This window comes from Bison bison, unplaced genomic scaffold (assembly GCF_000754665.1).
Source record: "Bison bison bison isolate TAMUID 2011002044 unplaced genomic scaffold, Bison_UMD1.0 scf7180017864351, whole genome shotgun sequence".
Classification (NCBI taxonomy): domain Eukaryota; kingdom Metazoa; phylum Chordata; class Mammalia; order Artiodactyla; family Bovidae; genus Bison; species Bison bison.
Genome location: NW_011494923.1, coordinates 4,669,712 through 4,680,957, shown reverse-complemented (window position 1 = coordinate 4,680,957; position 11,246 = coordinate 4,669,712).

The window sequence follows — 11,246 nt, the reverse complement described above, 5'->3', positions numbered from 1 at the left end:
TCTGGCTCTGTGTCTTATTAAAGCTGGTATGATCTGTTCAATGGAGTCCCATCAACCCTCTCATAGAAGCCTCTCGGCTTCCCTGGTGGTTCAGGTGGTAAAGAATCTGCTTGCAATGCAGGAGACCAGGGTTCAATCCCTGGGTCAGGAAGATCCCCTGGAGAACAGAATGGCAACCCACTTAGTATTCTTGCTTGGAGAATTCCATGGAAAGAGGAACCTGGTGGGCTACAGTTCATGGGGCTGCAGAGTCAGACGTGACTGAGGGACTAAAACTTTCACTACTACACCACTATAGAACTTAAAATATCTCAGACCAGCTCCCTCTCTTTTGTGGTCCAAATCTATCCCACACAAAAAGCTCACACATTATTTTGCCTATTAACCTAACCTAACCTAACCTAACCCTGGAGAAGGCAATGGCAATCCACTCCAGTACTCTTGCCTGGAAAATCCCAAGGACGGAGGAGCCTGGTGGGCTGCAGTCCATGGGGTCACTAAGAGTCAGACCCGACTGAGCGACTTCACTCTCACTTTTCACTTTCATGCGTTGGAGAAGGCAATGGCAACCCACTCCAGTGTTCTTGCCCGGAGAATCCCAGGGATGGCGGAGCCTGTTGGGTTGCCGTCTATGGGGTCGCCCAGAGTCGGACACGACTGAAGCAACTTAGCAGCAGCAGCAACCTAACCCAAACCCTAATTTTCTTTAATATGAATATGATATGAATGTAGTTATGAATACGAATGTAGTTATTTCTTTAATGGGAAAGCAGTTCATCTTTCTGATGCTGCCCTTCAAATATCCTGAATGGAACTCAGACTTCAGAAGCGTCTGAAGTCTGACTAGGTCTCTTGAAGCACTCCTTGCTGGACTTGAGGGAAAGAGTAGAAAACCATTCCTACCCTTTGGGACATCAATCTTGCTTGGATTGACAGCACACTAAAGACACCCTCCAAAGTGTCCACAAAAATCTCCTCTCCCTTTTCCTAATCTGGACTCTTTTACAGACTTGATCCTTCATAGTGTGCATGGACCAAAGACTATGAAAATGTGCATGGGTGACTGAAGAGCAACAGCAAAAATAAACATTGAGTATCCATCCACTAGAACAACTCAGCATCAGGAGTTCAATATGGTTATTGTCCTTAAGAACTTTGCTAGGCTAATTCCACTATCTTCAAGTTTTTTGCTTAAATTTCACCTTCTAAATGAATATTGCTCCTCATGGTCAATTTAATAAAGCAAACTATCTCACGTTTTCCCCATTTTGCATTTCAAACTTCCATACATGGTTCTAGATTTTCTTTGTGATATTTTTACCTTCTCATATACTATGCAGTTTGCTTACTTGCTATATTGTTTATGATCTGTACTGAGAGACTAAAAATACAAACAGGTGGTGACAAGACCATATATAAAAACAACTCTGACTTACAGCCTTCAGCAAACTGTCCAGGAAACCAGCCCCCATATTTACAGTAAACAGCCCAGGAAGTCAGCCTGCTGTAAGTCAGCCTGGTAGGAAATCAAACAGCTATCTCTAGTAATTGCTCTCTCCAGAAAACCAAACAATATCTATTACAAATGGCTTCAAATGGTCAAGACTTGATTAGTAACTGACAGCTTTCTTAATTTTTGTCCATATTCCAACTTAGGACCAACTAAAGAAAGCCAAATATGCAGCCCTAACCTACATAGGATGCTCCACTGCTACAGCTTCCCCATTTCAACAGCTTCAGATCAGGGTATATGTGAAGTTTCCTTTTTCCCACTATAATGCATCCCTATTCTTTTGCCTGCCATTGAACTTCTGTTAAAACACAAGGGAGGGGGACTTCTCTGGTGGTACAGTGGATAAGAATCTGCCTGTCAATGCAGGGGATACAGGCTTGACCTCTGATCTGATATGATTCAACTAAGCCCATTTGCCACAACTACTGAAGACTGTGTACCCTAGAGCCCACATGCTGTGACTACTAAGCCCGTGTGCTGCAGCTATTGAAGCCCATGTGCTGAGATCCTGTACCCCCACTTGTGGCAACTAGAGAAAAGCCCACAGAGCAACACAGACCCAGTGCAACTAAAGATAAATAAACAAATAATAAAAATACACAAGGGAAGGGATTTCTCTGGTGGCCCAGTTATTGATAACTGCCTTCCAATGTATCCCTGGTGGGGGAAACTAAGATCCCATATGCAGCGGAGCAACTAAGCTCATGTATCACAACTATTGGCCTATATGCCACAACTAGAGAGCCCATGTGCCACAACAAAGATTCCATGTGCCACAACTGAGACCTGAGGAGGCTAATAATAATAATAATGTGTGTGTACTTAGTCACTCAGTCATGTCTGACTCTGTGCATCCCCATGGACTGTAGCCCACCAGGCCTCCTCTGTCCATGGGGATTCTCCAGGCATGCATACCAGAGTGGGTTAGCCATGCCCTCCTCCAAGAGATCTTCCCAACCTAGGGACTTAATCCAGGCCTCCCACATTGCAAGCAGATTCTTTACTATTTGAGCCACCAAGGAAGCCCAATAATAATAATAATAAATTAAAACTGAACAAGGTACAATGACTACTTTCTTACCATGAGCAAGCTCTAAAGAGTCTTTTATTGTCCTCATTTGATTCTTCCTTTATTACCACGGTATTCTCACCCTCAATCCCCCTGCTTTCTAAATATGATGGCTAATTTTATGTGTCAACATGGCTGGTCCACAGTGCCTGGATATTTGGTCAAATTTTTATTTTGCATATTTCTGTGAGGGTGTTTTTTGGATGAGGTTAAAATGTAAATTGGTGGACATCCAGTAAAGCAGATTACCCTCCATAATGTGGGTAGGTGAGTGAGTGACTGAGTGACGTCGCTCAGTCGTGTCCAACTCTTTGCGACCCCATGGACTGTAGCCTACCACGCTCCTCTGTCCATGGGATTTTCCAGGCAAGGGTACTTGAGTGGGTTGTCATTTCCTTCTCCAGAGGATCTTCCAAACCCAGGGATTGAACCCGGGTCTTCCGCATTATAAGCGGACGCTTTACCGTCTGAGCTACCAGGGAAGTCCCTTGGCCTCATCTAATTTGCTGAAGGCTTTAAAAGAACAAAAACCAACCTACCTAAGCAAGAAGAAATTCTGCCTGGAGACAACCTTCAGACTTGAACTTCCATGCTGACTCATCCCAGGTCTTTGGAGTCAACCTACTCTGATGATTCTGGATCTGTCAGCCTCCATAAGCACATGAGTCAATTCCATAAAACAAATCTCTGTATATGTACATGTGTTATTGATTCTGTTTCCCTGCAGAACCTTGATTAACACACTGAACCAACCACTCTGCAACTTCCCATTTTGGATTGTTAACTCCATGAAGGAAAGCTTCAGGTCAGTTACTGACATATCTCAAGTGCCAAAAATATGCCTGGTACATAGTAGTTAGATAATGTATTGATAGAATCATTGAATAATAAAAATCTCTAAAATGTATACTTTGGTGCCTGAGGTTTGCATCTCTCAGGAATGTGGAATGATGAGAGAGACAGGCAAACAGAGATAAAAAAAAAAGAGAGAGGGAGACAAAAATGCACATAGAAAATGAGAGGCAATACCAGATAAGCCAAGATCTTATGAGTCTAAGAAACAATCAAGTAGAAGCTGTTGAATTTTGCCTAGGGTTACCGCTGCTCTCTGTTAAACTGAAACAAAATAGAAAGGAAACCAACATCATACCTCTTATTAATGGACTTTCATGAACACATTTCATCTCAATTTATATTTCATGGCATCCAGGTGCTAAGTGCAGTTTCAAACCTACTCTACCCTCCCATAAATTATACAGTAAATCATCACTTGGTAATGGGCACTTTATTTTTCATGCTGATTTCCTTAAGTGTTCTTCTCTGAGGTCTCTCAGTCATGGCCATATGCTTTTCTTTTCTTTCACATATTTGAATATAGAGCCATACTGATAGTTCCAAGCTCTTTTTTTTTTTTTTTCCTACCTTTTCTTATGAACCCTGGGTTATTCAAAATTGTTCTTTCAGATCAAGAACAGAGTGAAAATCTTTCACAGAAAACCAACATGTAGAAAACTCTTTTTTTTTTTCCTTTTATCACTCCTGCTAAGATTCATTTGAAAAAGATTTTTCTGAAAAGATAAAAGAAAGTATGACAACTCTTGAATCAAAAATGCCTTGAAAAGTAGAAACATAGCTCAAGAAAATGTGTTTTAGTGTTTAAGAATTTTGACACATTAAAATATGTGTTATTTTATTTGTTTGCTTTGCTTAACTGTTTTTGCTCTTTTATTAGGATGTAGTATACTGGGTGTCTGATACTGGATGGGAGATAAATCATGTTTCACAAATAGGTATCATTTAAAGTTGTACTGTTATAGACTGATAAACTGTTTTTTTTTTTTTCCTTCATCTTTCTCAGAAATATTCTTCACAATAGTTCATTAGCATTGTGACAACCAGACCTTCAGGCAACCTCAGGCTGCTGTCTGGGCAAACGTTTCTCCATGCTGCTAATTCCATGTACTACTCTCTGGCCGGTTCCCAGCTGTCCAATTTCTCTTGCATCAAACAGATTCCATTTTTCAAAGTTTCCTAACATTCTTCTGAACAGGTTTTTAAGAGTAAATGTTTTCCACCTTAAATTTTGGTGCCTAATTCTCAAACATCTGGCTCTAATTGCCAGTTATTATAGGTTATTATGACTTGAATTGTGGAAGACAGAAGAATTATTATACCTTATTCAGTACAGATTTCTATAAGATGTGTTTTCTTTATATATTTTCCTTTTTAATTATTTATAACATTAAATGCAAAATTAAAATCATTTCCATGAGTTATTTATACAAATGTAAAAAGAAATGTTCTCTTCAAAGAAGATGTATGGATGGCCAAGAGGAACATAAAAAGATGCTCAACATCACTAATTATTAGAGAAATACAGATCAAAACTATATAATGAGGTATTACCCACACTGGTCAGAATGGCCATCATCAGAAGACCTACAAATAATAAATCCTGGAGAGCATGTAGAGAAAAGGGAACTCTCTTTCATTGTTGGTGGGAATGAAATTGGTAGAGCCAATATGGAGAACAGATTAGAGATTGCTTAAAAAACTAAAAATGGAACTACCCTATAACACAACAATCACACTTCTGGGCATATATCCTGAGAAAACCATAATTCAAAAAGGTATATGCACCACAATATTCATTGCAGCTCTATTTATGATAACCAGGACATGGAAGCAACCTAAAAGTCTATTGAAAGATGAGTAGATAAAGAAGATGTGGTACGTATATACAATGGAATATTGGTGGTGGTTGGTGGTTTAATCACTAAGTCGTGGCTGACTCTTGTGACCCCATGGACTGAAGCCCACTAGGCTCCTCTGTCCATGGAATTCCCAGGCAAGAATGCTGGAGTGGGTTACCATTTCCTTTTCCAGAGGGAGCTTCCCAACTTAGGATCGAACCCACCTTTCCTGCATTACTGGTAGCATTGTAGGCAGATTCTTTACCACTGAGCCAAAAGGGATTCCCACAATGGAATACTGCTCAGTCACAAAAAGGAATGGAACTGGGTTATTTGTAGAGATGTGAGTGGACCCATAGTCTGTCATACAGAGTGAAGTAATTCAGAAAGAAAAAAAAACAAATGTAATATATTAATTGAACTGTGGTGTTGGAGAAGACTCTCGAGAGTCCCTTGGACTGCAAGGAGATCCAACCAGTCCATTCTAAAGGAGATCAGTCCTGGGTGTTCATTGGAAGGACTGATGCTAAACCTGAAACTCCAATACTTTGGCCACCTCATGTGAAGAGTTGACTCATTGGAAAAGACTCTGATGCTGGGAGGGATTGGGGGCAGGAGGAGAAGGGGATGACAGAGGAAGAGATGGCTGGATGGCATCACCGACTCACTGGACATGAGTTTGAGTGAACTCCGGGAGTTGGTGATGGGCAGGGAGGCCTGGTGTCCTGTGATTCGTGGGGTCGCAAAGAGTCAGACACAACTGAGCGACTGAATTGAACTGAACTGAATATATTAGTGCATATATGTGGAAACTAGAAAAATGGTACAGCTTTGCACAGTGGCAGTATCATAGCCAATAAGGTTTATCTGGGGCACAATTATTGCTAATAGAAAAATGGTACAAATGAACCTATTTGCAGGGCAGGAATAGAAACACAGACATAGAGAATGGACATGCGGGCATGGGAGGAGGAAGGGCAGATGAACTGGGAGATTGGACTGATCTATATGAACTACTGTGTGTAAACCAGATAGTGGGAACTTACTGTAAGGTCCATGGGGCTCAGCTCGGTGCTCTGTGATGACCTAGATGGGTGGGATGAGTAGTGGATGTGAGGGAAATACAAAAGGAGGATATATATTTATGGCAATAGGCAATTCAAAATTGGGAAAGGAGTAAGCCAAGGCTGTATATTGTCACCCTGATTATTTAACTTATATGCAGAGTACATGATGCAAAATGCAGTGTTAGATGAAGCACAAGCTGGAATCAAGACTGCTGGGAGAAACATCAGTAACCTCAGATATGCAGATGACACAACCCTTATGGCAGAAAGTGAAGAGGAACTAAAGAGCCTCTTGATGAAGGTGAAAGTGAAGAGTGAAAAGCTGGCTTCAAACTCAACATTCAGAAAACTAAGATCATGGCATCTGATCCCATGACTTCGTGGCAAATAGATAGGGAGACAGTGGAAACAGTGACAAACTTTACTTTATTGGGCTCCAAAATCACTGCAGGTGATGACTGCAGCCATGAATTAAAAGATGCTTGCTCCTTGGAAGAAAAGCTATAACCAACCTAGAGTACATATTAAAAAGCAGAGACATTACTTTGCTGACAAAGGTCTGTCTAGTCAAAGCTATGGTTTTTCTAGTAGTCATGTATGGATGTGGCAGTTGGACTAAAAAGAAGGCTGAGTGCCTGAAGAATTGATGCTTTTGAAATGTGGTGTTGGATAAGACTCTTGAGAGTCCCTTGGACTGCAAGGAGATCAAACCAGCCAATTCTAAAGGAAATCAATCCTGAATATTCATTAGAAGGACTGATGCTGAAGCCCCAATACTTTCTCCACTTGATGCAAAGAGCCGACTCGTTAGAAAAGACCCTGATGCTGGGAAAGATTGAAGGTAGGAGGAGAACAGGATGATAGAGGAGGAGATGGTTGGATGACATCACCAACTCAATGGACATGAGTTTGAGCAAGCTCCATGAGATGGTGAAGGACAGGGAAGCCTGGCATGCCGTAGTCCATGGGGTCATAAAGATTCAGACACAACTGAGTAACTGAACAACAATAGCCAATTCACTTTGCTATCAGTTCAATTGCTATCAGTCACTCAGTTGTGTCTGACTCTTTGTGACCCCATGAACTGCAGCACGCCAGACCTCCCTGTCCATCACCAACTCCCAGAGTTCACTCAAACTCATGTCCATCAAGTCGGTGATGCCATCCAGCCATTTCATCCTCTGTCGTCCCCTTCTCATCCCACCCCCAATCCCTCCCAGCATCAGAGTCTTTTCCAACGAGTCAACTCTTCGCATGAGGTGGCCAAAGTACTGGAGTTTCAGGTTTAGCATCAGTCCTTCCAATGAACACCCAGGACTGATTTCCTTTAGAATGGACTTTGCTACCCAACATTGTAAAGCAACTATATTCTAATTTAAAAATTAATGGAATAAATAAAATATTAATAAAATCCATACTGTAGGGGGAAAATATTCTGTGGTCTTAGAAATCAAATTATAAGAATGATTCTTAAGCAACCAGGCTAGAGTAGAAAAAATGAAGGTTTCTTAAAAGAGTTCACACTTCCACAAGGGACTTAATTTCATTTGCCCAAATGGTAGAGGCTTGAAGAAATATCTATAGTTGCTAATCAACATGCTTTAGCTTTATGGCAAAATGTTTTAAAATGAAATGTAAATGTGTTTTCAATAACTTTTAATGAGTATTATTGGCAAAAAAATGAAGTCATCATTTTTAAGCACATGGATTTTGTTTTACAGATAAAAAATTAATTATTGGACAAGATATTTAAAGAGTAGAATAATTTATTTGGAGTTTTCAGGAAAAAGAGGCTTCTTACTGAAGCACATTTGTAATTAGACCTTTACCTTTGAAATAATTATTCCCTTAATTTTATGGAAACATTTCTAAAATATAATGTTTGTAAGATGCAGTGTTTTACTTTCTTAATTAAAATATGTGTATATTCATATCTCTTTCTTAGATGAATTCTTGTATCATTTTGAGCCTTCTTTTGACAAAACATGGAGAACTGATGCCATCAAAAACATGAATATATCTTAAACTGCTTGGCTATAGTTTTAATTCAGCATTTTTTTCTTATTATTCAGTGTTGGATTACTATTTACTATCATCCTCTGTAACATCTTCTGCTCTCAATAACACCTTTGACATTTCAGATTTTTTTGATCCATCAAATCACCATGAATGTTTTTAAAATCACATATTTATATATATTTGATTATGATTGACATAATCAAATTATGTCATTGGTAAAAACGGTATGAGTTAGGTAACCTTTAATTCTCTTTCTAAAGCCATGAAGAGGATTATTTCTTTTAGCCAGCTTCGAGAACAATTATTCAAATTACTACCTTCTTGTTGCATGTGGGGTGGGAATTATTAACAGGATGATTTCATATCACTTATATTTTTCACCACCAGCCTGAAATGAGACTGTCAGTAGGATTTCAAAACAAATGTTTTCCTTCTGAAACATATACTGGAATTTTATCCCCCCCTCCTTACTTATTCTGCTTTCCAGAAGTGTTAGTGTGAGTTGTATGGAGAAGATAGAGAAAGAAGAAAAACATTTCTTTTTTTTTTTTAGCTCTCTAATTGAGCTAGGCAATAGCTCACACTCTTAAAACTGTGAGATGTTGTGTTACCTGCCATATAGATCTTGTGATAATCATCTGTATTGTTGTCCAACTATTTCTGTTGGCAGTATCACTTTGGGTTCTCTTCACAGAGAAACTGAGTGGGGCCCTGTGGGGCTCTGAGCCACCAAGGTCTTTCTGGCCCCATTCCTTATAGGCAAGACTCCAGCCATTATGACTTTCCATGAGTTCCAAAGGGTGGATTTCTTGACTGTTCCTCCCTTCCTTGAGGAACAGTTAAGAAACCAACTGAATGAGGAATAGTTAAGAAACCAACTGAAGCAAGATTAAAAGGACCAGAGAAGCTCATCAAGATTAGCAGACCTTCACCTGGGATGAGATCAAGGAGGTGAAAACCCTGCTTACAACCTGTTCTTGTCAGAGACCCCATTTTTGAACCCCCATCATAAAAACCCTCATCAAGTATTCTGGGTTTGACACACATAATTTTTTGAGGCAGAAGCATGGTGGGTCTCTCTTTGCCTGGCAAAACAAGAAAGACACGCTTTACTGTTGTTCAGTTGCTAAGTTGTGTTGAACTCTTTACAACCCCATGGACTTTAGGCCACCAGGCTCCTCTGTCCTCTACTATCTCCCAGAGTTTGTGCAAATTCATGTCCATTGAGTCACTGATACTATCTAACCATCTGACTCTTTCTTCTAATGTGCTGTGCTCAACTGTGTCCAACTCTTTGCAATTCCATGGACCCACCATGGTTCTCTTCCATGGGATTTCCCAGGTATGGATACTGGAGTGGGTTTCCATTCCCTTCTCCAAGGGATCTTTCAGATGCAGGAATCAAACCTGGGTCTCTTGCATTGCAGGCAGATTTTCTACCATCTGAGCCACCAGGGAAGTCCATGTGCCACTACTCCTTTGCTAAATTTTATCAGTCCTCATGGTCATTCTCATTATGACCTCCACCAGGGAGGCTACAGACATGAAGTCAGGACATACAGTGTCAGCTTCCAGCATTTAGTATGGCACCAGATGGTTACATGTTCTTTTCAAGAATTGCGAGCACTGTAGTCTGATTCTCCCCTTTAGCTCTGTGTGTTTCTATTTGAAGGATGTGCCTTCATGTTGTAACGCATATTACTGTTGGTAGTAAATTTTTTTCTCTTGAGGAACTTGCAATCAATACAGGGAAAGAAAAGTAATACATAATAAAACAAATAATACATAATTTCAGAGCAAGATTAATTTTAAAAGTAAAGGGATTAAGAATCCCCTGGGGGCAGGGAGTGCTGAGGTCTTCCTTCAACCTTGAGAAAAGAAGAAACTAAGGAATATATAAATATGTGGGGAAAGAGCATTCCAGTAAAGAAAAAAGAAAGGCAAACTATTAAAGAAAAGGAAACAAATAAATAACAACAAACAAAAGCCAATATGACAGGAGCAGAAATGAGTACTAGGCAAAAGGGGAGGGTGGGGTTAGAGAGAGAATCATGAAAAGTGATCATCTATACAACTTTGCAGGTCATGCAATAGTTTTGTTTTTTATTCTAGGTAAAAAGGTAAGTATGGTTAGAGTGGGAAATGTAGACAAATGAAGTTTTCTTTTGAATTTTTTTCATATACAACACCTACTAAATACATTCAAAAAAGAGCTGATACAAAAGGAGAACTTAAAGAAACTTGAAAGTTCAAAGTTGACAAAAAGGAAAGTAGCTTAGGAGAGGGAATCTATATAATGGTAAGAAGGAAAGAGAGACGTGCATGTAAGTATTATGATGTGTTAATATGACCATTAAAACACAGGCCTGTCTTCAAGGAAGCATTGATTGACACAGCTATCTGCTTCCCCATCTGTCCCAGGTCCAGAGACCCACCTCCTCTTGCTTAAGGAAGTGGCCTTCCCAGGATAGCCCACATCAATGTCTAACTGAGGCCAATACAGGACAACTTTGGTGGGGCATACATATTCCAGTTTTCCACAGGACTGTCTAAGATCACACTTCTAATTCTCTCTCTGTTCGGTCTTGCTTTCAACCTCCTCCTTCAACAGATGGTGATCTCTAATAAATACCCAGCAAGACAAACTGACACAAGAAACCTAACAGGTGACAGAAAACTGAAACAATTTCTCTAAAAACAAAACAAAACAAAGTTTCCTGTGAGTTAGGAGACAAAGTCTTCTTGAGAATGAGATATGAGATGCATATAAGTATATACATAGGAAGTTCAAAGTGGTTATAAATGTTTGAATTAGGTGTTAGGGGAAAAAATGGGCTAAGAATAGTTTAAGGAAACAGAATAATTGCTGGACTGTCTTGGCAACC